General features: G+C 40.6%; 1 pseudogene; it reads right to left on the bottom strand.

Annotated features, from left to right (window-relative positions):
- Positions 1–23,508: 23,508 nt before the first annotated feature.
- Positions 23,509–23,627, bottom strand: LOC145395997 (5S ribosomal RNA; annotated as a pseudogene).
- Positions 23,628–27,553: the final 3,926 nt, after the last annotated feature.

Genomic DNA, 27,553 nt, shown 5'->3' with positions numbered 1-27,553 from the left:
GAAGTGGACACGTCACCGTCAGTGTCTGGGGGTGGGTGTGCATCCACGGCATGGGTGACGTCACCAGGACAGAGGAGAGGTTCACTGCTGAAAAATACATTGAAATTTTGCGGGATTTTTTCCTCACCTCAGTTCAGGAGAGGAACTATCTGTCTCCTCTCGGCCCTATAATTTTTCATTCAGGACTGCTGCCCCATTCACACAGCAAGAAGAGGCTCGGAATGGTTTAGAGGTCGACAGGACCTGCAGCTGTTCGACTCGTCCAGTAAGGAAGCAGACATGAACCCCATCGAAAATGTGGGGGAAAATATAGTTAACTGTTGGGAGCCTGAGAGTGGACGAAGACCAGATGAACTACTGGCCCACATCCATGCTCACATCACAAACCAGCAGCAGCTCAGACGGAACCCATGTCGCCTCTATGCCAAACAGATTGCGGGAGGTGATCGAGAAGGAAGATGGGTGGACTTCCTACTAATAAATACTAATAAATAAGTATTTGGGTAGTGTGATGAGTAAGGATGGAGGTTTGGAGGGTGAAGTGCTTGAAAGGGTATAGCAGGGAAACAAGGTTGCTGGTTCCTTGAAAGCAGTGATAAGAAACAGGGAAGTGAGCATGGAAGTGAAAAAGTTACTACATGACAGTATTGTGATACCAACTCTAACGTACGGAAGTGAAGCTTGGACATTGTTGGAAAGACACAAGTCAAGAGTGAGAGCAGTGGAAATGAGTTATTTAAGAGGAGCCTGTGGAGTCACGTGGAGAGACAGGCTGACGAATGAGGATATAAAGGAGCGTTGTGGTGTGGATGTTGATGTGATAGGAAGCGTTATGAGGAACACACTGAGGTGGTTTGGCCATGTGGAGAGGATGGAGGGCGAAAGACTGACGAAGAGAGTGTATGTGAGTGAGGTGGAGGGGGGAAGAGGGAGGGGGAGGCCGAGGATGAGATGGAGGGATGGGGTGGAGAGGTATATGAGAGAGGGGGGTGTGAGTTGGGAGCAGGGCAATGAAATGGCGGGGGACAGGGCGACTTGGAGGCGATTTGTTTGTGGCCACCCCAAACGGGATTGAGGCGTCTGGCAATAGATAGATAGATAGACAAACCTCATGTGTGTTTTGATTATCCTCTGATTATAATGGATATTACTTCATCCGGTATAACAACCTAGCAATGAATTTAATAGATTTAGATAACTTACCTGAGAATATAACTGATACAACCATATATCATATATCTTGCTCACTGACATGATTTGTATTTGGAGGCATTTATACAGGAATAAGGCACGTTCATGAGGATTTTGTAACGCAACTTTCCAGTTACAATGGCACGTTTTCTTTCATTAAAACATGATTCTTCACAATGATAACTCTAGACATCTCGGCAACTCACTAGACATCTTGCCATCTGCTGACATGCCTAAGGCGCTGTCTCCTAATCGTGATAAAGATTTAATAAAACTGCTGAGGAATAAGTTGGTCAGTGTGTGATCAATAACAAATAGGCCTACTGGTAAACTACTAACAACTGCACTTGCTGTCTGTTCGATGCAGCTCTAAGTGAACATCCACTGGGTGAGCCACCGTGACATCACTTATTATACAATATATAACATATGTATTACTGAACTCAAAGCTATAGTATAACGTAATATACTGATCAAAGGAGCTCTGATAAGCTAAGCTTAAGAAACGCTGCACCTACAGTACATCGTTATTTGTTAAATGGATGCTACAATACGGTAATATTTCCTCCTGAAATATTGTTATTCATGTATTATGCCATTGATTATGCATTTTTCTAATATTTCAGTGTTTGTCTTTATACGATGTACCAGGTTCCGCCTCGAAAACAATCGTATATAATATAATTATTCAGTATGCTACAAACTTATAAATAGAACCTAATTACTACTGAGGTGTGTGTCATCAAGTGTGAAAGTCACATATGACGTATATCAGTCGTGGACGTCCTTAGCCACGTATGCACACAGCCACATTACCATTATGACACAACCACATCACATACTTACTACACTCCCCCCACCCCCACAACACGTATTTCCACCCCCCCTCCCACACACTGTCAGGCTGGTAATACTGAAACAAAAGGACCAGGACTAGTACTGGTGAGTGTGAGCTGCAACACTCCCACAATATGCTCCGTAATACATTTTGAGAGTTCATAATAGGCTGTTTGTATTTTTCAGAAGAAATGGCTGTCCATCAGTATGTTAATATTAATATATGACATAACTGGAGGACTCGGAACCTCTACAGTGACACTATAATGCACCAGAGTAGCTATCGGGATTGGGGTTTCAGTGGCCACCTCCTCTCTGACTGGTATCCGCCACTGAAAACATGATTACCTAAAACATTTACAAAAACATCACTGTGTGTATGGCTACCCCATGACCATTAATGAAACGTAGGCTAGGCTATGCACATAAGTATTGTTTATTGGCTAACGTAATCCGTAAGGTGGAGCTGGTAATGTATTGCACTTGTTTTCTGACAGTACTGAATTGTAGGTAAACATATTATATGCATCGTCATTGCTCATTAGCACAAACTGATAATATGTGTGTCTGTTGTTAGTCAGCTGACGACAGAGAGAGAGAGAGAGAGAGAGAGAGAGAGAGAGAGAGAGAGAGAGAGTCGAGGTGGAGGAACAGGCTGCATGTAGTTCGTTAACGAGACTGGGTATCCTATGTTTGGTGTAAATTAAAGTGTGTAATCAGTTGTCAATAATAATATATAATAAGAAACAAATAGGTTTACTATCACTTAGGATACAGGATATCATTGACGCCTTAATGAATGTACTGTAATGGCAAGGAATGTATAACTGTTGGAGTAAACGACGTGACCCCACTTCATCCCCCTTCCCTTCACCTGCCAAGCTTCCATTCACTCCCATACTTTCCCCTTCCCCCTACATCGCGCCTCATATAGGTGAACGTGCTCACTGTTTATGAACCACAACTCAACCTGTATTGTAGGTCACGCTGCAAGAGAAGATTTATTTTATATAAATCAGATTTTATAAGTTGCACAGTGCACAGCTCATTATCCCAAACAATCACACAATATTTATTAGCCAACATCACAGCATAATACAATGACCACATAATATAATACGGCACAGAGGATAAAGCTTGGCGATTTGAAATATTCTTGGGCATGTACACACACACACACACACACACACACACACACACACACACACACACACACACACACACACACACACACACACACACACACACGCACGCACGCGTGAGCGAGCGCTAAAGCCAGGTTAACCATATCCTGCATCTAGGTGGTCCAGGTGGAACTTTTGTTGACTGTACCACACCTACTAGACTTGATAATCACTAGTGAACAGCACATGGTTTCTGATGTCGAACATGTCGCTCCGCTGGGTAACATTGATCACTGTTTGCTAATATTTAACCTACATTGCAGGGCCGAGAAAAAAAAAATAGGAGATATCTTTACGCCATAGGAAATTATGGGGAAATTCGGCCCTTATTAGACAGGGATTGGAACAAAGAATTGGCAAATCTCGATGCAGAAGCACAGTGAGAGAAAACTGAGAATCTACTGAAGGATGCACGAGAACAGTATGTGCCTAGTCGACAGGGAAATGATGGACGGTACAAGGAGAAACTGGATGAAGAAACGTATCTCAAAGTTAAGAAAAAGCATAGAGCATGGCAAAAGTATTTCGAAACTAGGGAGCAGGGAAAGCACAAGGAATATACCGAACTTAGAAATCAGGTAAGAAGTAAAACATGGGCCCAACAGAAGGGGCGTGAGAAAGAGATAGCAAGACATGTTAGGGATCGACCAAAACATCTTGGAGGTCATCAGCGAACGAATGAAGGTAACAACAGGAGTAGCAGATCTGAAAAGAACATGTCAGGATGGAGATATAACAAATTCGGATAAGGAAAAAGCTCAGGTTTTGGCTGACTATTTTGGTAGTGTCTACACAACCGAACCTGAGGGGACTATACCAGAGTTTGGAGGCAAGATGTGTTATAAATCACTTGAGTACATTAAAATCACACCAGAGGTAGTCAGGAGAAAACTGGAGAACATGCAGACGGATAAATTGCAGGGACCAGACGATGTATACCCAAGGTTGTTGAATGAATTAAGCAGAGCTAAGTGTGTCCTTGGCTATATTATTTAACAATTCACACACCAGTAGTAAGATACCGAACATTTGGCGACAGGCTAATGTAACAGGAATAAACAAAAAAGGCAGTCGACAAGACCTGGGTAATTATAGGCCTGTAATTTTAACGTCTGTCGTGTGTAAAATACCTGAATCAGTTATTAGAGATAAAGCTGTACAGCATATGGTGGAAAATGAGCTCTTTAGTATGAACCAATAGGTATTTATGAAGGGTAGGATAACCACACTGCAGCTGCTTAGAGTGATGGACATGTGGACGAAAGCCTTGGATGAGGATAAAGAGGTAGATGTGACTTACTTCGATATCAGAAAAGCATTCAATATAGTGCCACACCGCCGTTTATTGGAAAAAGTAAGAGGGTATGGAATCAGGGGGAAGATACTGAGATGGACTGAGATATTTTTAAAAGGCAGGACACAACGGGTAGTAGTAGGAGGAGAGTACTCGGACTGGGTGGAGGTAACTAGTGGGATGCCACAGGAGAGTGTACTTGTTCTGACCCTGTTTCTGATTTACATAAATGATCTCCCTGACGAAATCAGTTCTCCAAAGTTCATGTTCGCGGATGACACAAAGTGCTTTTGGGAGATAGACAGTAATCAGAAAATGCTAAAAGGGAATATAAATAAATTGTTAACGTGGTTAGACAAGTGGCATTTAAAACTTCATCCAGATAAATATTGTACAATGACAGTCTCGAGACGGGAAACTAAGGATCCAAGGATTTATACTATGCAAAGTGTGGATGCCTGTGGAAATTATTATGTAGTGAATCTGAGAAGGGTTGACTCAGAGAAAGACTTAGGGATTATATCTGATAAAAATTTAAGATTTGAAGAGCATATTCAGCAGAAGGTCAACAAAGCCAACCAAATGATGGGCTTAATTAGAAGGGCCTTTGTAAATTTGGATCATATGACCTTCAAGTACTTGTACCCTGCTCTAGTCAGAAGCCACCTAGAATATGGCAATTCAATTTGGTCACCATACAGAAAGAAAGATATTTCAGTGGAAAACGTTCAGAGGAGGGCAACCAAAATGCTACCTGGATCTTAGTTTGTCACACAAGGAATGCCTGCAAAAACTCGAGCTCCCTACCCTAGTATACAGGAGACTTGGGGAGATATGGCTGAAGTATTCAAAATCGTCAAAGGTAATTATGACCACACAGCATCACCGAAATTACATATTAGAGCGGATGGAATTGCAAGAGGACATTCATACAAGATGGAGAAAATAAGGAGTAATACCAAAATTAGACGAAATTATTTTATTGCGTGTGTGGTGACTGTATGGAATAGTCTGCCAGAACAGGTCGTAGGTGCTTCAACTCTGGGCGCATTCAAGGCTAGGCTTGATAAATACTGGGCAAGGCAGGAGGTAGTTTTTGATTTCGAGGCAGACTTGAGGTTATGCAGGCCAGACACCGAATAATGTTAGTACAGTACATTACCTGATTATTTATGGAGATCTGGACATAAAGGCCTCTGGCCTGCGTCCAGGATCTATCTGATATCTGATACCTGATGCATTATAATATTGCAACTTCAGGATTGCATAGCCATAGTTAACAGTAGTGAGAGTTACAAAAAGGGCCTAGACTACAAAAACGGCAATTACCATGACCTAAAGAAGTACTTCTCAGAAACTGATTAGGAAAAGGAGCTTAGATGAAAGATTTAAATGTTATAGATAGAAAATACTGTGAATTTTATGAAATAAGACTCCAGAATTACATCCCACAGCACAAAGAAACAGAAATGAAAATAAAGAAATGGTTAAATATAGAATCTAAGAGAGAAAATAGGAGACTTACTGTGGAATAAGTACAGAAGACACAAGAGTGGGAGGGCATATAACAACTATAAACAGGCAAGAAACGATTATAAAAGAGGGGAGAAGCTCAAAGACAGTTTCAGGAAAACATTATAAATAAAAGTAGTGATCAACCTAAGCTGATTTACAGCTATATCCAAAGCAAAACCAAAGTTAAAGATAAAAGGCAGCCCAATTCGGATGAGCGGATCGTCTATACACAAGAAAATTTTTTTTGTAAAGTAATGAATAGAAATTTCCAATAAGAGTTTACAGAAGAAAATAATTTTGAAAGAGATGATATGGAACATGCATGCCCACACATTACCAGATATACAAATGTCAGAAAAAATGTACAGGAGGAGTTAAGTAAATTAAACAAAGGAAAAGCAAATGGTCCTGACGGAATTTCAGGTTGGGTGTTACATGAATGTGCAAAAGTGTTAAGTAGACCAATATATTTCATATTCAAGGAATCCTTAAGTCAAGGTAACCTACTTGCTATTTCCAAGAAAGCAAACACTGTTCCCCTATTCAAGAAAGGGACTAGACAAAATCCACTCAACTACCGACCAGTATCACTGACCAGTAAGACCCTAGAAAAGGTGATAAAACTTTGGGTAAACCATCAAGAACACAATATGATAACAGAAAGGAAGTTTGTTTTAGAAAGGGAAAGTCATGTGTTGCTAATCTATTCAGCTACTATGATAGAGCTGCAGAAACATTACAGAAAAGAGATGGATGGGTGGACAGTATCTACCTAGATTTCAAGAAAGCATTTGAAAGAGTACTGCTACTGCACCAAAGACTTTTATGGAAACTGTATCATCAGGAGGAATCCAAGGCAACCTGTACTGTTGGATGCAAGATTTTCTCAGATAAAGGGAAATGAGGACAATACTAAGGGGTAATTACTCATCGTGGAGGGAAGTGACTAGCTGAGTTATACAGGGCTCAGTGCTAGCACCAGTTATGTTTTTAGTGTATATAAATGACATAGGTAGTAACTTTGGAAACGAAAGCTGTCTAAATATAGTATGTTTGCTGATGATACAAAAATAAAAAGGATAATTACTAACACAGACTCTTGAAGAGAGCTACAAGAAGAATTAAACTTTATGAATGGAGCAATAAATGGCAAGTGGAATTCAGTGTGGAGTGGTGTCATGTAATTAAGTTTGGTAAAAGTGGAAAAAGACCAGACTGGGATTATAAGTTAGGAAGTTCAACCCTACACATATGAGAAAGAGAGAAGGACCTAGGAGTGATTATTAGTAACAGACTATCTCCGGCTGACCACATCAGTAAGAAGGTAAGGAACAGGTTTACACCACTTGCTAATATGAGAATAGCATTCACATACATAAATGACAACATGCCGAGAAAGATAAAACATCATTCATCAGACCAACCCTGGAGTATGCATCAGTAGTTTGGAATCCTCATTTCAAAAAACACATAGATAAGATTGAATAAGGCCGCTACAAGATGGGTACCAAGCTTAAGGGATCTAAGATACGAGGAAAGACTAGAAAAACTGAATCTACCAACACCACAAGAGAGAAGGGAAAGAGGAGACATGATGATGCTACAAAAATGCATCTCAGTGAATGAGAAAATAGACATAAATGAGTGTCACGGGGTTTTTAAAATATCACTGGGTTTAAAAAAAAAAATACTTAAATATTATTTAAATTGATATTAATATTCAATAATATTGAAGACCAGAGACAATGATTGTCTTGCTACATCAAGCAACGATTACTTTACACTGGCTTGTGCGCGATTCTCTGAGAACGAGAATTTATAAACTTTCTCAACAGTACACAGCAGAGACTAATTACTCACAATTGCTGAATTAGTACTGTTAGCCTCTGGAGAAAGTTACTTCACCCCTGACAATAAATAACTAATACTAACATCAGGTTCTTGCCGATGCTTAACTCCTGGCACAACGGATTTTAAGTTAATACAACAAGACTGATCTAAGTACCAGTTATGAATAGTAAAACGTCTATGCAAGCTAGGAGCTATGTGGGAAATAAGCTTAATTTGGAGAAATGAAACAAGATTTTACTTTACATTAAGCTCAAGAAAAAGAACTGTTAAATTTATTGATTACAAAAAAATAAATTTAACGTTACATTTCAAATCAAATCAATGAGATGCACTCACTCACTCACACAAAAGCTAAATACTTACGCCTAGGAAAAAACACCTTAACTAAACTCTTAAGACTACAAAATACAAAAGGAAATACTATAGTCGATGAATGCTTTGTATCACCCGAAGCTGAACTAAGGATGGAGTACTGGATAACTGCACTCAGTGGAGTCTGGGTGCTAGAGACCTCTTCTCTCGCACTTCTGGAGCACAGGACCTCTCTCCGTCAAAGCCACAACTAGACTGAATTCAAATGATGTATAGGCAGGACGCACAAGCCACCGGAAGAAGGCGTGGCTAACGGTTGAGGCAAGCAGGGGCGAACAATAAAGAAACAATTGTATCGCTCAGTAGAGCACTTAGTGACGTGCATTAAATCGGTCACTTTTGAAAGTGACAAATGTTTTGAAAAGTATACTCCGAAATGGAGAGGGAAACGGTTAACTGAGCGATACACAGTGAGTTTTCCACTAATAGTTCGTGGCTTCTCACAAAAGGGAAATGTCGCGAATTGATCCGTGACAATGAGTATATAAGCTATGGGGAGGCATTAGCATGAGGACACTGAAAAAAAAAACTACGTACAAAGAGAGGTGGTAAAGATGTAAGGACATTTTTTTCCCCAAAAAAGCAGTTGATTAGTGGAATGCACTGCCGAATGAAATAGTGCCAAAACAATTCATATATTTAAGGATATGTATGATAAAAGTGATTTAATACACGGGACAGTACGATCTTGAACTCATTACTGTACATACAGAGTTAGGTAAGATTAATCAGGTAAGAAAACCAGAGTGAGAGTGAGTGAGTGAGTGAGGAAGGGATGGGGTGAGAGGGTGTGAGTGTGTGTGTGTAAGAGAGAGAGAGAGAGAGAGAGAGAGAGAGAGAGAGTGTGTGTGTGTGTGTGTGTGTGTATGTGTGTGTGTGTGTGTGTGTGTGTGTGTGTGTGTGTGTGTGTGTGTGTGTGTGTGTGTGTGTGTGTGTGTGTGTGTGTGTGACAGACAGACAGACAGACAGACAGACAGAGAGGGCGTGAGTGTGTGTGGTGAGGTAGGGCATGAGAATGAGTGACAGACAGGGCGTGAGGGTGAGTGAGAGAGGGTGTGAGGGTAAGTGAAGGTGTGTGAAGGTGTGAATGGGTGTTTGTGAGTGAGTGAGACACAGATCGACAGACAGACAAACAGAAATATAGATCGACAAACAGACAGACAGGGACACAGATCGACAGACAGAGACACAGATAGACAGACAGACACACAGATCGACAGACTAATTGGCTGACTGACAGAAAGGGAGACTGACTGACAGACCAACTGAAAGACAGAGGAAGGCTGACCGACAGAGACTGACAGACAGACTGACATACAGAGGCAAACTGACAGACAGACAGGCAAAGACAGAGAGAAAGACCGTTTTGTCAGATTGAGTTTCTTTATTTTCTAAATCTTTTCTCGGCCTCCATTTCATTCTCTGCAAGTAAAACATTCGTCAATTACCATCAACATCTCCCATGGGAGTCCGTTTCTGAAGTCAAGTGGGAGAGCGTTGTGCACCATGGTAAACAATAAGAGACTCAAGACTGACCCCTGATGCACGCCAAAGTTCACGGAAAAATCGTCACTCTAATCTTCATTCACTGTCACCATTGTGCGAGCACTCAGTTACATTGCCATAACCACTTTATCTAGCCACTCCTCGAGCCCAAGCTCTCTCATTGGCCACTTCACCACCTCCCTAGGGACTCTGTCAAAGGCTTTTCTGGGATCAACAAAAACGAAGGCTTCCTGTTCTTTCTTGTACATTATTCCTAAAGATTTTGGACAGCGAATATTGTTTAGTCGGTCCTTTTGCATGACATACAGTAAATCGAAACTCTATTTTATCGATATTCGTTCTATCCCTCTCCCTCTATTACCTTCATCATCTGATCAAAAAGTTTTGTGCATTTTAAAAATTGCTTTTTCCAGGGCATCACTCTTCCGCTGATATAGTTACAGTCACGCTCCTCTGCCGGTGATCTTAAATATAACAGTTATATATAACTGTTTTATCATCATTAAATAAACCAACTCCAACATCTACAGAGGTATCCAACATTTAGGTAGTCAGCCTAAACTCACCCGCCGCCCTCCATGCAGCATCATGCCAGTATGCCCTGCTCACACTAACAACATCAGTTACAGGCCAATGGGCAAGCATTGGAGCCATTAATTCAAAATCTTCCACATTCCAATCAAACCGCATTAATCAACCAGTTGTAACGTCTCCAGGCCTCCTTAATATCTTCACTATCTGCTAATACCTTTTCTTCATTGCTCGCACACTGCTCATCTATGATATCCATATTTTTTCTATTCATCCTTTTTCCCATCTTAAAAAGCACCACCTTCTCTTCAGCACTCTTATGGCCATACTGTATGTACTCCTCTGTGTGTGGGTGTGAATATATATGTAAATATTTATCTACGTACGTACGCTGCTTCCCCCAAAGAAAGGGCGGTAGCCAAGACAGGACGACACCCTCCCAATTTACTCATCCAAACACACACATTTATTAGTATCTTAGCCCCAAGGGGAGAAGGGACAGGTCCTCACTGCATCACACCACACGAGAGTCAGCTGCACAGTATCCACAGAAGGGCCCGACAGCAGAAAGAGTTAAGTTTACCCCTGCCACATCATAATGAACCCATCTCCTTACCCGCACCTGACCTGATCAGACCAAATGCGGAAGAATATCCCTTCGGGGTTGTGTCACCATTTATTCATTCAGAATTTCTCCAGTCATTCCCATCACACACAGCCACTCTTCCTTACCCAATAGACATCCGTCTCTCATTTAACTGTCTCTTCACACTGTCCATCAATCCTATTCATGGTCTTCCTCTCAGCCTTATACCTCTCACATCCGAGCCAGTGGCCTTTTTCACCAGTCGCTCTTCATCCGTTCTCTCCATACGCCCAAACCATCACAACACTCTCTGTTCAAGTCGATCAGCCATTTCCCGCATAACTCCAGTTCTCATTCCCACTTAATCATTTCTCACTTGATCCATACGTGTCACTCCACACATACTCCTCAGACACTTCATCTCCATTATATTCAAACTTTTCCTCTCTACTACACCCATATTCCATGTTTCAGCCCCATATAATGCAGTTGGTAGCACGACACCCTCATACAGCTTCGTCTTTACATCCATTATAGGCGAACGACATCTAAACACTTTTTTCATTCCTCCCAGCACCTTTCCTACATCATTCATTCTAAGCTTTACTTCTACATCTGTTCATCCATCCACAGCAACATGTGACCCTAAATACTTAAAACACACTATCTCATCAAGCAACTTACCATTCAAAACAATATTAATCCTCATAACATCTACGAACCTGGTACACTTAATCACTCGACTCTTGTTCTAATTTGCTCTCAATTTCCTTCTTTCACACACCCTTCCAAACTCCTCTACCAACTGTCTCAATCACTCCTCCCAATCAGCCACCAGTGCAGTATCATCCGCAAACAGCAGCTAATTCAGATTCCACTCTCTACCATCAGCATTTATCAGACTGAGTTCTCCACCTACCACTCTCGGATTCACCTCCCTTACAACAACACCCATATAAATATGAAACAACCAAGGCAACATCACACATCCCTGCCGCACCCCAACTTTCATGGGAAACCAATCATTCACAGTATTTCCCACTCTTACACACTCTCTACTATTTACATAAAAACCTTTCTCTCGTTTTAACAACCTACTATGTAGTCCATACAATCTCAAAACAGTCCACAAAGCCTCCCTTTCAATTCTGTCATACTCTTTCTCTAAATCCATGAACGCCCAGAATAGATCCTTACCTTTCGCTAAATACTTTTCGTACACCTGTCCCACAGCATACACCTGATCCACACAACCCCTCCATCTCCTATTACCACACTGCTCATTGCCAATCACTCCTTTTATACCCTCTCTAACTCTCTAAACACTCTACGAAACACCTTACCTACAACACTCAACAGACTTTTACCTCTAAAACTAGTACATTCATACATATCACCCTTACCTTTATACACTGGAACCACACAAGCACTTGCCCAGCTCACAAAACACACATTCAGCAATCTTACTAACCACTCAACAATAGTCACTTCACAATCTTTCAGGCATTCCACAGCACACCCATCCATACCTGCAGCTTTCCCTGCTTTCATCTCCCTTACTGCCTCCTGCACTTCCTACATCGTCATCAGAGAATCATTCAACTCTCCCAACACATTGATTCCTTGCACCCTTCCATCTGCCACAATATCAGCCTCTTTTTCCCCTCTGCATATAACAATCTTTCAAAATACTCCACCCATCTCTTCCTTAATGCATCCATCTCAGTTAACATCCTTCCATCCTCTGTTTTTACTCGCTCTTCCTTCCTAGATTCTTAGTTTTGCACCCTGTTCACCTCCTTCCAAAACATTTTTGTATTCTGTTGAAATTTCTCAGTCAACTGCCTACACCACCTCTCATCTAGTGCCACTTTAGCATCAAGAACAGACCTTCTTGCCTTATTCTTCTTTTCCTTATACCTCTCATATAACACCTCATCCTTCCTATGCAGCCAAACTTCATATGCATTTATCGTCTCAGCCAAAACCATACTTAATTCCTCGCACCATCATTCACTTCCCTTTTTTACACCACCAGCCAATCGTCTCACACCACACACATCTTTCGCATGCCCCATCACAGTGCTCGTAAACAACTGCCATTCCTCCTGCACACTGCCATTTTCCTGATCTTTCATTGCATTCCATTCACTGCATACACTGCATATATAGAATTACATGTCAATGCATAAATATGGATATATTTATAAATATCCATACATACTGTTACATGTGTAAGAATGTTTGTTAATTTTCTTGAGTATATATCGTGTGCTGTATTTTTTACGTGTGTGTATTTGCGTGCCTGTCACCAGGCGAGGTGTGTGTGGGAGGATGCTATGTACTCTAGCATCCATGCACACACACACTGGGTATCATGTTGTTGCTTGTCTGAATGCACACATTTATAAAATCTTAGTTAATTCTGTTTCCTCTCTCAATGCGAGTGTGACTAAAATTGTTTGTAGTATCAGTGACTTCCGGTGGAGCATAAACTGGCAACATAAAGTTTGTATTCAACAGCGATATTTATAACGTTTGGAGTATGGGGGAAGAGATTAATTTGCTTAACTCTATTTTGTATATGTCTTGTCTGGCCTTCAACTGCATGTTGATGTGGGCACACGGCCAGAGGATATTTAAGGAGGGGGGGATTTTGGACAGAGATAGAAATATTTTTTGTGTGGGATTGGCATCGAGAGAGGGAGTGTTTGAACTGGAGATAAGAGAGGGAGGAGAAGCAGAATTTTGTGTCTTGTATACATTTCTGAGCATCTTTTCACTTCGTACCAGCATCCAATCGCAAGTATTATTGTTATTGTATTATTATTATTATTATTATTATTATTATTATTATTATTAATTTTGGTGATTATAGTGTTCAGTTTAGTTATCTTCTCTTGTATGATTTATTACTTTTGTCAGGCAAGTTTGTTCCCAGACTTTGTGATTTTTCAGGGTATTATCAAGTGGCTTGTTTTTCTCATTCTTTTGTGTTTTATCTCATTGTAAATTATGTAAGTATTATTAGCTTGTAGTATATTAGGTATTTTTCATTGTGTTTATTTTGCCTTTACAAACATCAGCTAATTTTATTTACTTTCGGACCTGTGTTGCGAGATTGGAGTTAGTGTTTTTCTTTGTTTAATGGTTTTCATTAAATAGTCATTTGATCACTTCCCTTTTCACCTTGATTGTTTAACTTAGTTTTCTTACACAGTCAGATTCTTGTGTTGCCTACTCCCATCTCGTAACACATAAATTGACTTTACCTTGCCAGGATAATACTCTGATATTTTGATTATTATTGTGTCATTGTGGTTGTCATCATGGAGGGTAGAACTAGTGATGTTACTGTGGCGCCCCTACACATCGAGAGTCAGCAGGATATATATATATATATATATATATATATATATATATATATATATATATATATATATATATATATATATATATATATATATATATATATACAGTGAAGAGGAAAAAGAAGGAGGTAAATGAGGATCTAGGAAGGAAAATGAATGCAAACTACTCTGAAAATAGAAAGTTATTCTGGAAAGAGATGCGGAAATGTAGAAGTGAAAGCGGTAAGAAATGGGATGGTGTGAAGGATGAAGGTGGTAGATTATTAACCCATGGAGATGAAGTAAGGACCAGATGGAAAGAATATTTTGAAAGCCTGATGAATGGGGATAGGGAAAGCAGAGCAGCTGTAAACATCATTGGTTTTGGGGGTGTGCAGAGAAGGAATGCAGTGACAGGAGACGTGACACTCGCACAGGTGAAGAGTGCTGTGAAGCGGCTGAAAAATGGGAAAGCAGCTGGGGTTGATGAGGTGTATCCAGAGATGCTTAAATGTAGTGGAGAGAATGGAATGAAGTGCTTGTTGGAGATATGTAAGAAGGCATGGATGAATGAAACTGTGCCTACAGAGTGGAAAAAGGCTGTGATTGTACCCCTGTACGAAAATAAAGGTGAACGAAGTGAGTGTAAGAATTATCGTGGCATAAGTTTATTGAGTGTGGTAGGGAAGGTATATGAAAGAATTATTATAGAGAAAGTAAGAGATATATCAGAAGTCCTAGTGAGTGATGAACAGGATGGCTTTAGGAGTGGCAGAGGATGTGTGGACCAAATATTTGCAGTGAGACAAATAGTAGAGAGGGCTTATGAGAAGGACCATAAGGTGTTTATGGCATTCATGGACCTGGAAAAAGCATATGGCAAAGTGGACAGAGAAGGATTGTGGAAAGTTTTGCGCATGTACAGTGTAGAGGATAAGTTGTTAGGTATCGTCAAGAGTTTTTATGATGGTAATGAAGCATGTGTCAGGGTTAATAGGCATCTAAGTGAATGGTTCACAGTCAGTGTGGGCGTGCGGCATTTGTAATGAATGGTGATGGATGGAATATCTCAAATTTGTTGTATGCTGATGATGCAGTACTGCTTGCAAGTACCGGACAAGAACTTGGTAGGCTAGTGCAGAGTTTTGCTGATGTCTGTAAGCGTCATGCCTTGAGAGTAAATATAGAAAAGAGTAAAGTGATGGTTATTGAGAGAGAAGGTGACTCCCAGTGCAGTGTAACAGTGAATGGAGAGAAACTGGAAATGGTGAGAGAGTTCAAATACCTGGGTACAATGACAGAAAAGAGAGGAAAATGTGCAAAAGAAGTTGAAAGTAGAGTGACACAAGGAAGAAAAGTAGCTGGTGCAATGAAGGCCTTGATAAGAAACAGAGGCTAGAGTGTTGCAGCTACACGAGGCTTACGTGAAGGAGTGTAAGTGCCAACTTTAACGTATGGATGTGAGACTATGATGTGGCATGAAAATGAAAAGTCAAGAGTAAGAGCAGTGGAGATGGGACTGCTGAGGAATGTATGTGGAGTACAGAGGGTGGATAGGATACGAAATAATGTTATTCGTGAAAGATGCAGAATGGGGAAGTCGGTGGACACCAGAATTGAAGAGAATGTACTGAGATGGTATGGTCATGTGGAGAGAATGGATAACAATAGAGTGGTGAAGAAGGTATATCTGAGAGAATTTGAAGGAGGAAGGAGGCAAGGTAGGCCAAGAAGAAGGTGGAGAGATATGGTGGATGAATGTGTGAGGAAGAGAGATTTGGAAGTCGGTGAGGCTAGGGAACTGACAAGAGACCGAGCTGGCTGGATGAATTTTGTGAGGAGATATGCATGATCAGGGATTTTTGGCACCCCTTTTTAACGTGGCAGCGTCTGGATTGACTCTGTCGGATACGATATGTGAAGCTACAGAACGTGGTGAATGTTTTTGGCGTATCCGATAGAGCCAGGATTCCGGGGGCTTGAATGATGAGTGAATGGAAGCGTGGCCCATTGGGTTGGGCAATTTTGGGCTCTGGACATTGCTACTCCTCATCCTGCCCTTGGGTGGGAAAGGAGGTCCGGATGATGATGATGATGATGATGATGATTATATATATATATATATATATATATATATATATATATATATATATATATATATATATATATATATATATATATATATATATATATATATATATATATTGCCAGACGCCATAATCCCGTAAGGGATGGCCATTGACTTTGAGTTATTTGTTTTACGGGGAGGGGCATTAACCCTCCACTAACAAACGTTGACACGTAGGGAGGATGTATGGTTTGGTTATATGGTTACCACCCAGCGTTGTAAATGGTTTCTTGGCTTATAGGAAAAAAACATTTGGCTTGTCACTCAATGCAAAGCCACCTGTAAAGGAAAGAAAAGTTATAAGAAGTGACAGGAAAGATGGGAGAAATAGGAAGAGAGGAGGGCAGGCAGCCCCCCCAAAAAATCATAAAGGGTAAGGAAGAAGTAGGTAGCACTACATCAAGTGAGTGGATGATGGTCGCCACCACCTACCACTATATATATATATATATATATATATATTTATATATATATATATATATATATATATATATATATATATATATATATATATATATATATATATATATATATATATTGCCAGACATCTCCATCCCGTATGGGGTGGCCACAAACAAATCGCCTCCATGTCGCCTTGTCCCCCGCCATTTCACTGCCCTGCTCTCAGCTCGCACCCCCTCTCTCATATGCCTCTCCACTCCATCCCTCCGTCTCATCCTTGGCCTCCCCCCCCTCACCCCCAGTCCAGCCCTCTCATGTACACTCTCCTAGTCAGTTTCTCACTCTCCATCCTCTTCACATGGCCAAACCACCTCAATTTCTCCTAACGCTTCCTATCACATCCACATCCACACCACAATGCTCCTTCATTTCCTCATTTGTCAGTCTGCCTCTCCATGTGACTCCACATGCTCCTCTCAAATAACCCATCTCCACTGCTCTGACTCTTGACTTCTGTCCCTCCAACAAGATCGAAGATTCACTTCCATACATTAAAGATGGTATCACAATACTGTCATGTAACTTTTTCACTTCTTGTTTCATATCACTGCTTTCAAGGAACCAGGATCCTTTCTTCCTTGTTGTACCCTGTCAAGCACTTCACCCTCTAAACTTCCATCCTTACTCATCACACTACCCAAGTACTTAAACGCACTCACATTTTCCATTTTCTCCTCATCCAACCTCACTGTACATTCACTGACTTCACTTCTCTCGAAGACCATAACTTTACTCTTCCCAACAGTCACCTTTAGATTCCGTTTCTTGCACACTCTCCCAAAATCATCCACCAAGCCTTGCAGCTCCCATTTGTCTTCATATAACAACACAGTTTCATCTGCAGTCAAAAAAAAAAAAGTACAGGGAGTTTTTAAACACTGCCCTCGTTCATTAAGGCCGCTCCAACATCCACTGCCCTACTTTGTATTTCTTTTATAACCCCATCCATATACAGATTGAACAACCATGGAGACATGACACATCCCTGTCTCACTCCAACCTTCAAATAGAAAAATTCACTCAGTTCACTCTGCACACGCAGAGCAGCCTTAACACCCTCATGCATACTCTTCACGGCATTCAACAACTTCCCATCTACCCCATATATTATTAATACTTTCCACAATCCTTATGTATCCATGAAGGCCACATACAACTTTTTCACCTTCTCTAGAAACTTTTCCATTAAAGATCTAAGAATGAATATCTGATCTGCACAGCCTCTTCCCTTCCTAAAACGTCCTTGTTCTTCTCCAATTAATTCCTCTGTTATTTCCCTAACTCTGTCAGTAAGTATCCTATCATATACTTTTCGTATTACACAAAAAACACAAATGCCCCTATGATTACCAAATACTTTTTTGTCCTCTGTTCCTATGTACAGGGGAATAATTATACCTGACTTCCAATCCTCCGGGACTCTGCCTTCTTCCCAGGCCAATCTGCACATCTTCACATCCATTCTACTACTATCTATCCCCCATGCTTCAGCATTTTACCACACACTCCATCAATGCCTGGGGCTTTCCCCATCTTAACTTTCTTCATTGCTTCCATAACTTCCATCCTACTGATTTCTTCCTCTCTTCTCACATCCCTCCGTCTCTCAGCCATTCCTCAGCCACTTACATTCGCATTACTTTCATTCTCTGTGTTCAACAATTTTTTAAAGTGTTCTCTCCATGTGCTCACTTCTCCCTTCTGCACTAGTACTTCATCATCTATATCTTTCACTGCCCAACTAACTTCTTTGGCACCCTGTCTAACGCTCTTTACCTCTCTCTAGAACATTTTCTTACATTCCCTCCACTTTCCACCCAAATTCCTTCCAAATTCCTCATCCACTCTCTTCATACTCTCTCTTACTAATCTTTTCACCTCTCTCTTCCTCTTTATGTATAACTCTCTCTTCCGTTTTTCAAGTTCTTCCACGCCTTTATTTCTCATCCACTCACTATATGCTTTCTTCTTTTGTGCCACAGTTTGTCTCACCTCTTCATTCCACCGTGCTGCTCACTGTACCCCCTTTCGTCTTCTCTTCACCCAACACACCACCTCACATGCTGCACATATTTCCTCTGTGAATATCTTGCACACACCTTCCACGTCCCACATCTGCTCCAATCTATATATACCCTACCCCTCCTCCACTTCCCTATTATATTCAGCCTTTTTTCCATCCTCTTCTAACCTTTCCACCCTCCTTGTATGAATTACTTCCCGTCCTTCCCTTTGATATATATATATATATATATATATATATATATATATATATATATATATATATATATATATATATATATATATATATATATATATATATATATATATATATGTATATATATATATATATATATATATACTATGTGTCCTACTGCGGGCATAGGCTTCACATCCTCTTCCCAATTCCCAGTAGTCCTCCTACATACCATACACCTCTACACGTCACCACTTCGGTGCTAACACCCACCGTCCATACTGAATACATGGTAGGGGTCTCATACAGGGCTGTTGTATTGGTATTAGCTTGGGTGCTTTTACGACATGTCGGTGGGTCTTGTGGTAAATCAGTAAAGTCTGATTTAGTGAAATTCAAATCCTTAATCTGTCCCCTGCCCCAGCGGGGATTTGAACCTGGGTCCGGTAGGACTGCAGGCCACCTCTCTACCGGTTGAGCCACCGCCTCCCCCATATATATTATACTCATCAGCAGCAGCTGCAGCTATTGCTTGTTCACTTTTGAGAAAAGGCCTCCCCCATCCTTTTCCTGGAATTCCTTGACTGAACCAATTTCTGTCATTTTTTATCTGCAACCTTCTGTATCACATATCATATCTTTACCTCATGTCTGGCCCTTTTCTGGTAAGTTTACAATCTCTTGGTGTCCAGTCAGTCAGCCTCATGCTCTATTGCTTATCCCTTATTCTTGCTACATGACCTGCCCACCCCACTTTCCGTTGTTTTATAACTTCTGTAATGTTTTCGACTTCATTCTGCACTCTCATCCAAGCTGATCATTTCCTATCTCTTGAAGATATTTCGAACTCTGACCGTTCCACTGCGCTTTGAGAACAGAATAGTTCATTTTCCATCGCTACATATATATAGATAAATAAATAAATAAATAAATATATATATTATATATATATATATATATATATATATATATATATATATATATATATATATATATATATATATATATATATATATATATATATATATATATATATATATATATATATATATATATATATATATATATATATATATATATATATATATATATATATATATATATATATGTATGTGTGTGTTTGTGTGTGTGTGTGTGTGTGTGTGTTTACATGTATATACAGCGATATATACGTATATACTGTATACTGTACATACAAATTATACAAATTGTATTTCAAAAGTATTGGAAAAAAATAGGATTATGGTAAAGTCAGCAAAAGGTGTGGTAAAAGTTACTGTCTTATGTAAAGGTTAGGAGAGTTGGAGATATATGAACAAGGTGCTGAAATCAAGAGGTCAGGCAACTGAGAGGAAAGGATAAGTTAAGGAAAAGAAACCCATGAAGCGATTTTGAGGCAAAATTTTTGACGCTCAAAAGGGTGAGATATGAGTGTGAAACGAAAAAAAAAAAAAAAAGAAGTGAAGTGGATGCTGAAGGAATGACTCGTTTCAATGATGATTAGCACACAACACGAAAAGTGAATGTGTAGGCCATCAAACAGCAGGGCGTGGTTTAGACTTTTTTTTTTTTTACGATTACAGAAGACAGTAGGAGACTATCCCATTGTGGGTTGCCACTTCGTTGGAGTGGTTAACAACAAACATGTATGAAATATATATTGAATATACCAGTGCACATTAAAACAGGAAAAAAAGTTCTTAACATTCCTGGTCTTTCAGGTACCGTATGGAACGGCAACGTCTAAGTCAACGTGTCCATAGACCAATGGTGAAGGCGAACAGGCCGGCCATCATCGCCGAACATGGCATGCTCACTGGGATGAGAGATTCAGGAATATCTCCGTCAGACAATGCTGGCCTGAAGGGACTGTCTGTAAGGACGGTGAGGTGGCTTTTACGACGTAAGGACGAAGAGGGCACTATTGAAACGCGGTCAAGACGTCGACGATCCCGTATTACTACAAATGATAGTGATCAGAGAATCGTGATGGCAATTACAGATAGTCCAAAAGTGACCGCAGTTCAGTTAACAAAAGAGCTGAACCTTACATGCAATCCTGAGACTGTAAGACGCCGCCTGAATAAAAACGGGATTGGATGTCGCATTCGGGCGAAAAAGGAAAATCTGTCAGACGAAAACTAAGAAGCCAGATTTGCTTTTGCCAACATTACAGTCAGCTAAAATTTAATGATGAATGCTGGAGAACAGTTTTAGTTACGGATGAAAAATCGTTCTCCACGACGGATGCAAACATTCACACTGTATGGCGACGAAAAAAAACACGGTTTGTCCAGGCAAACATTCAAGAATTGAGAAGGAGTGGTCGAACGACTATATCATTCCATGGATGGATGTGGGCTGGAGGTTTTGGGGACTTAACAAAAATTGACGGATATCTCAGTGGTGATAAATAATCAATTTTTTAGAACTCGTGTTGCCGTGCATCTGCAGCAGTGCAAATCGTATTCGATTTGCTGACGACCGCTTTCCCATTCAACCAGCCGAGTGGTCAGACAGTGGCTTGAACAGCTTCCTGAAACAGAGGTGATTAACCGGCCAAGTAAAGGATGGGATACCTATCCATCTGAAAATGTATAGGCCATGATGGTTACGACCTGAAATGTTGGAGACGACAGGACCCCTGCAGCCACTGAAAAATCATCCAAGAGAAGAATGAAATATATGGAAAAGAAATCCCAACTATTGTCAGGGACTTGTGGGATCAATGCCTGATAGGTTAACTGCAGTTATCGCAGCAAACTGGGGCAGGGGTAGATACTAATCGTTTAGTATCTACACAGACACTCATTGGATGTATTCAGCATTGACATCACGATCTTTCGTAGCAGGTGTTTATGCATTTACCTGTCTATCAGTGCTCTAGTATGATTTCCAGTAGCTAGAGTCTTATCATTTTCCATTTATAGTCTCTAATGACATATGGTCTCTCTCTCTCTCTCTCTCTCTCTCTCTCTCTCTCTCTCTCTCTCTCTTTATCAGTCTATCTATCATCTATATCTATCTATCTACCTATCTATCTATCTATCTATTCATCTATCTATCTATATATATAAAACTGAGTGTGTGTGTGTGTGTGTGTGTGTGTGCAAATATATATATATATATATATAAAACAGCCGTGGCTCAGTTGATTAGAGCGCTCCGCTCTGACTGAAGGGTCGGAGGATCAAATCCACCAAAGGGTCATTGGTATACATGAGGAAGAGGATCCGGTCATAAAATGGTGCACGCTCCAGTCCAAAAGTCCTCTACCCAGGGTCAACGCCTTAGCCCTTAGGGGATACCTAGCGTAATATATATATATATATATATATATATATATATATATATATATATATATATATATCATCTCATCAGCCGTTTGTGTGTCCACTGCAGGACCGGCTTATCCCGACCGAAGTGGGGACGATACAGCCAGTGTATCTCTACCAAGTGGTTTAGGCTGACTGGTAGAGATTGTATGTAGGGTAAGATGTGCTTGTAAGTGTAATTGTAGTGGCTTTGGATGTGTGTGTAGTCTGTGAACCAAGTGTAATCAGCCAGCGCAAGCCAACTGAGTGCAAGCATACTTTATAGTATGCGACACCGGTTCAACCATAGCACCCCTTGTGTCCGCCAATGCAGTACGTGGCCTGAAGAACGCCTCCAAAGACTATTACCCTGGCGGGGCGCGAACCCTCGTTCTTGAGTGTACGAAAACGCACACTTTACCACTGTACCACAGAGGCTCCCTATATATATATATATATATATATATATTGTTACATAGCCTATGATTTCATCATCCTTTGTATAACTCTAACGTACAGTATGCTGCATGTTTGATCATGATTCGCCTCATGGTTTCCATAGTGCGTGTTCTACCTCACTCCCCCCCTCCTCTCTTATAGTAGAGTAAGTCGTTCTTTCTGTTGTTCAGAGCAGGATTGTCAACTCTTTGTCCCCTATGGCTTCATTTGCGCGTCCTTCTTACAAGTTGTATCAAGCTCTGCCGGCCCCTATATAATGAGCTCAGTCTCTGCATTAATTGCCACTTAGATCTATTCCTCATTTTGTTCACATCTCTGTCCTCCCCTGTACAGTTGTTATTATTTTTGTGAGTGCTCAGGAAGTCTCCAGCCATCTAGCTGCTGTGTAATTTGAGTATAGGTGTTATTACATTTTTTCTTATACTGTATAGCATAAGGTGTTAATTCGTAGGCCTGGTAAGGTTTTTGTGATTAGTGTAGAGTTTTTGCTGTCAGCCAGTAGTAATAATATTTTGTATCTGTAATAATATATCTTGCATTAACTGAGCATTAGCTGGTTTTCTCATTTTATCAGGGCTGACTTAGATAAATTTAATCTTGCTAATTTTGTGTTCATCATTCATTCATTGCCAGACGCCATGTATCCCAAAAGGGGGGGCCAAGGGCTTAGAGTTAATTGTTTTACAGGGAGGGGCACTAATACTCCACAAACCCCACTTGACACGTAGGGATGCCAACAGCACCTGGTGTTCCCAGGCGGTCACCCATCCAAGTACTAACCAGACCCAACGTTGCTTAACTTCGCTGATCGGACGGGAAGCGGTGTACTCAACATGGTATGGCATTTCGTGTTAATAGAGGCTATTGTAGTTAACCATATATTTAACCTGTTTTTGCCATTACATTATCCTTATGAGTTCTGAATGTTTAGTTGTTAGTTTGAGCATTAAACTTTAACTTGTAATTTTACCTAACTCTTTTGTTTTGAACCTTGAACTTTGCAGGACAGTTTTCTCTGTTCCGTAACATAAATTTGGTGACCACTTATCAGGATATTCAGGATATTATCATAAGGATATTGTTTGATATTTTGTGACTGTGATTTATTCATGATGTCTACTATTACTACTCTTGATGAAGCCAAAGATTTTTTGTCAAATGTGCAAACAGCGTGTGATGTAGAAAAGCGAACAAAGAATGAACTTAAGCTTGTTGCTCAACAATTGGGAATTGTTGTTCGCTCTCATCATTCTAAAGATCAAATTGTTGACATGATTAATAAAAGCTTGTTTAATGTAACTCCTCCAAATGAGCAAACGCAGATTGAATTAGCTAACTTACAGCTAGACCTGCAGGAGGCTCGTGCTAAGGAGGCTGAGGCACAAGTTGAACTTGCTAGGATTCAGGCAGACCATGAGTATCACATGAAACAATGTGGAACTGGATCATCTAGCTCTGATGATTTTGATTTGGCTAAAAATGTTAAACTTGTCCCTCCTTTTAATGAATCTGATCTAACAAAGTATTTTCAGTTGTTTGAGAGGGTAGCTACAGGTTTTAATTGGCCCAAAAAGTATTGGCCAGTACTCCTTCAAATTGTTCTCACCGGTAAAGCTCAAGTAACTTATGCATCTTTGCCTCAGGATCAATCTGATAATTATGATGCAGTTAAGAGCTTGATTCTTAAGGCCTATGAGCTTGTTCCAGAAGCCTATAGAGTAAAATTTAGGACAACTTATGAGCAAGATAAGCAATCCCATGTTGAGTATGCAAAAATCAAAGAAGATCTGTTAGAGAAGTGGTTAAATTCTAAGAATGTAAATTCTAATTTTGGTAAATTTAAGTAGATGATTTTGCTGGAGGACTTCAAAAGGTGTATTAATAATGATGTAAGCTTATATCTTGATGAGAAAAGAATAGATAATTTGTTTGATGCTGCAGTTTTAGCTGATGAATATGTTCTCATTCACAAGAGATATTCTAGAGAAAAAAGGAAAGCTGAGAGTAAGTACGTTGCCTCTACTCAGAGTACAGGTAACAGGAAAGAGAATAAAGATGATGTTTCTCAGGAAGTAAATACCAACTTCACCTCTAGATTTCAGAAAAGTAAATGTACTTATTGTAGTAAGCTTGGTCATACTACGGAGAAATGTTTCAGGAGACAGCGTGATGTGAACAAATAGGAGTCTTTAAATATTCAGTCAATTGGTCTAGTGTCCACCCTTGAGAGTTCCCAGAATTCTTTAACTGAGTTAACTGAACCTGCTTTGAGGGATAAATTAAATTCTCATGATGAAGCTCCTCTTTTGAGCAGTAACGTGGGTGACACTCTCAAGAGTTCATGTGCTAATTTCCTGTCTGATGGTTTTGTCAGTCCTCTGGACAGTAATGACAGGAAATCAGTTAAAATATATCGTGATACAGGTGCTTGCCAATCCCTTATGCTGACCAGTGTTCTAGGCTCTAATGTTAATTCCTCTGATGAAACTGTAATCTTACAAGGTGTAGGGAATAATTACTTCTCTGTCCCTCTGTGCAGAGTGAATTTAGAGTCTGGTTTTGTTAATGGTTCCGTTATGGTTGGGTTGGTTGAGACACTCCCAATGTCTTACTGGGAAATGATATTGGTGGAAGTAAAGTGTGTCCAGCTCCTCAGTTGTCTAGTGAGCCAGTGGCTGCGACCTAGGATTGTAATGTCCCTGATGTGTTCTCTGCATGTGCTGTCACTAGGGCTAAGTCTAAAGTTACTGGTGACTTAGAGGAAAATGATGATGATGCTGTTATCCTAGCGGACACTTTTCTTGCTAATTTGGACCACTCACCAGATGAGGCAGTACCCTGTAGTGTTGATAATTTGTCTCGTCAAGAGTTGGTTGAAATGCAGGTTGCTGACCCTGAGCTGAAAGGTCTAGCTAACTCTGCTTGCAGTGAGGAAGAGTCAGCTGGTGCTTCTACTTGTTATTATATAATGTCAGGAGTACTTATGAGGAAGTGGAGACCCCCAACAGCATCAGCCGACTGTGAATGGGAGGTTGTACATCAAGTTGTCATCCCTCGTGTTTGTAGGCAGGATATCATTAGAGTAGCTCATGATTGCAGTTTGGCAGGACACCTTGGAGTGAGGAAGACTGTGGCACGCATTTTGAAACACTTCTACTGGCCAGGTATCTTCAGAGATGTTTCCTGGTATTGTAAGTCTTGTCACACCTGTCAAGTTGTGGGGAAGTGTAATGAGACCGAAAAGGTTGCACCTCTACTTCCCATTCCTCCTTTTGAGGCGCCTTTCACCCGTGTGTTGGTGGATATTGTGGGCCCTCTTCCTAAGACTTCTTCAGGATTTTCTTATGTGTTGACCATGATTGATATGGCTACTCGTTATCCTGAAGCCATTCCACTTAGAAATATCTCAGCAAATAACGTGGTTAAGGAAATGCTAGGGTTCTTCACCAAGGTTGGTCTACCCAAGGATGTACAGTCAGACCGGGGAAGTAATTTCATGTGAAATGTTTTCAAGCAGTCTCTGAAAGAGTTGGGCATCACCCAGATCACGTCTTCAGCTTACCATCCCCAGACCCAAGGAGCGTTGGAGAGATATCATCAAACACTCGAATCGATGCTCAAGAAATACTGTTTGGAACATCAGAAAGACTGGGATAAAGGTCTTCCATTAGTTGTATTTACCGCAAGAGAATCTCCAAGTGAATCACTGGGCTTCTCACCCTTTGAACTACTGTTTGGCTATGAAGTAAGAGGACCCCTTAAGCTACTCAAGGAATGCTGGCTGTCGGAAGGAAGATGACGTCAACCTGCTGGAGTATGTGATGAAGTTCAAAGAACGGCTATCCACTGCTTTACAGCTGGCGAGAGAGAATTTAGGAGCTGCTCAGGAGAAGATGGAGACTTGGTATGATAAGAAGTCCAGGTTACGCCACTTTCAGCCAGGAGATCAGGTTTTGATTCTGCTACCGGTGCATGGGCAACCTCTTCAAGCCAAGTTTAGTGGTCCTTATTTCGTGGAGAAGAAACTCAGTGATGTCAACTATGTCATCGCCACACCAGATCGTAGAAAGAACAAGCAACTTTGTCACATCAACATGCTAAAGTTATATCACAGGCGGGACGAAAATAACCCAGTCTGCACTGTAGCTGTTCCACCCGAGTCTGCAAGTGAAGTTCTCCCATGCAGCATGAGCCTGAATGATAGTTTGGGGAAGAATCCTGATATCATGAATGATCTCCAGACTAAGCTTTCTCATCTAGCTCCCGAGGAAAGGCAGGAGTTTTCGGCAGTACTGCAGGAGTACCCACAAGTGTTCCGTGCCACTCCAGGAAAAACCACTGTGTTGATGCATGATGTCGATGTTGGAGACGCAAAGCCAATAAAACTGCCTCCTTACTGTGTGAACCCAGTGAAAGTTCCTCTCATCCAGAAGGAGCTTGGATACCTGTTGGACCACAAGATGATTGAATCCTGTCAGAGCAAGTGGAGTTCTCCTGTCACTCTAGTCCCTAATCCAGGTGGGTCACAGCGGCTTTGCATCGACTACAGATGTGTTAATCAGATAACCAAAACAGACACTTACCCTCTCCCTCGCGTGGAAGATTGCATAGACAAGATCGGAAAGGCTAGGTACATAAGTAAGTTTGATTTGTTAAAGGGATACTGGCAAGTACCTATGATTGAACGTGGTAGGGAGATCTCATGTTTTGTAACACTAGGAAAGACTTTTACATGTTCTGTAATGCCATATGGTATGAAGAATGCACCAGCCACAT

The sequence above is a fragment of the Coenobita brevimanus genome, chromosome 33, assembly GCF_032717465.1.
Source record: "Coenobita brevimanus isolate Jiangsu-jjx chromosome 33, ASM3271746v2, whole genome shotgun sequence".
In the NCBI taxonomy this organism is placed as follows: domain Eukaryota; kingdom Metazoa; phylum Arthropoda; class Malacostraca; order Decapoda; family Coenobitidae; genus Coenobita; species Coenobita brevimanus.
Note: the sequence above shows the minus strand (reverse complement) of the source record. Positions and strands in the feature narration are given on the sequence as shown.